Below are 1,614 nucleotides of genomic sequence, written 5' to 3'. Positions count from 1 at the left end.
GGGAACCTAGAGCTAGGGGACATGGATAAAGGCAGAATCACCAGTGAGTACTATCCAATCTGCCTGGACGGAGCTGATGAAATGAAATACAGATGGGTAACTCGTGATACTGTAGTAAATAATGGTTATCAGGACTGATTATGAGGGTTGAAAATGCAGAGGTGGACGTTTTGTTGCAAGGAAGGAAGTGATTATTTCTCCAGTCTAGGAGCGGAAGTCTCTAGGACCATTAACGGAGAAAAGCCTAGAACGGGACCCTATCCAGAGAAGCAGAGATGCCTGGGATGGAGACAGAGAAGATGACGTGGAGTGATGAAGTGGCTGGGGACTTTGGATCCAGAAAGAGAGAGGGACTGGGGGCTGAAGACTGGGGGCTGCGGAAAGGGGAAGTGTAGGGGGCAGTTTTCTGGGATGTGCCCTTTGGTCAGTGATGAAGCATGGAGGGGATTGGAACCATGGCAATGAAACGATATACGATGGAATGAATGTAAAACTAAAAGTTCTCTCATGTAAACTATCATATAATTCATAATAAAACATTAAAATAAAAAACCAATATTCTCCCATGTAAATTATCACTCAATTCACAATAAAAACATTTTTTAAAAAAGCATAAATAAAAGACAAGTGTCCTTTCATTGATACCAAGAAATAAAAAACCCATCATCTATTGCTACTGAGAGCTCTTCCCAAACTTCCTCCAGAAGGATAATGCTTTAATGTAAAAACCAACCCAAACCAACACCCAACTTCATATTTAAAAAACAAAAGAATGTCCTCTATAATCACAACTGTTTTATAATATTTTGGAAATCGTAGTGGATGCAATAAAAGCAGGAACCATAAATAAGAGATATACCTGGTGTGGTACTGTATGATCAGCTCTGGACTGCAAACCACAGGTCAACAATTCAAACCCACCAGCCGCTCCATGGAAGCACTCTAAGGGTCGCTATGAGTTGGAACCGATCCCACAGCACTGAACAACAACAAAGAACAGAATCCACATAGCACTGCTGGGAGAGTTAGTTGTCATGCAGCCCTCCACCTCTGAACCCTTCAGTGTCTGTGACCTAGGAGCAAAGACCTTCTCCTACATCACCACTACACAGTCCTAACAATCGTTACTACACTTAGTGGTTGTGAAATTGAATTCATCAAGAATAAACAAAGAATTATTGCTTTTTAAAAATCTATTAGAAAGCAGGAAGCATGGAGTTGCATGACAAACTCCCACCCAGCCCGACCTGCTCTTGGTCCATCCAGGGCTGCTCGGGGGTGTCGGTGTCCAAGGAGCCACTGACTGTGGGGAGCGGCGGCTTCAGAGGAATAGGGGACAGGTTGCTCATCAACTTCAAGCTTAATTCCAGAAAGAATTCTAGTCTTCAGACAGTTCGATAGAGAGGTGTCCCTTGTTGGACCAAGTGCAGAGCTTTCTCCCACAGATGGCCTGGGCCAATGAAGCTCAGACAAGAAATGGCAGCTGCACAACCTGGTCAGTTTTTTTGTGTGTTTGTTTGTTTAATTTAAGGTTTTTCTTGTGGATTGAGTGAAAGTTTACAGGGCACATCATCAGTTTCACATTCAACAATTCATATAACTTGTTTCATTACA

At 42.7% G+C, this 1,614-nt stretch overlaps 1 pseudogene; it reads left to right on the top strand.

Annotated features, from left to right (window-relative positions):
• Positions 1-1,212: 1,212 nt before the first annotated feature.
• LOC102830945 overlaps positions 1,213-1,614 on the top strand; it is a 4,127-nt pseudogene continuing 3,725 nt past the window's right edge.

The sequence above is a fragment of the Chrysochloris asiatica genome, unplaced genomic scaffold (assembly GCF_000296735.1).
Source record: "Chrysochloris asiatica unplaced genomic scaffold, ChrAsi1.0 scaffold00323, whole genome shotgun sequence".
Classification (NCBI taxonomy): Eukaryota; Metazoa; Chordata; class Mammalia; order Afrosoricida; family Chrysochloridae; genus Chrysochloris; species Chrysochloris asiatica.
The sequence above is the reverse complement of the archived record's forward strand: the minus strand, read 5'-3'. Positions and strand labels throughout refer to the sequence as shown.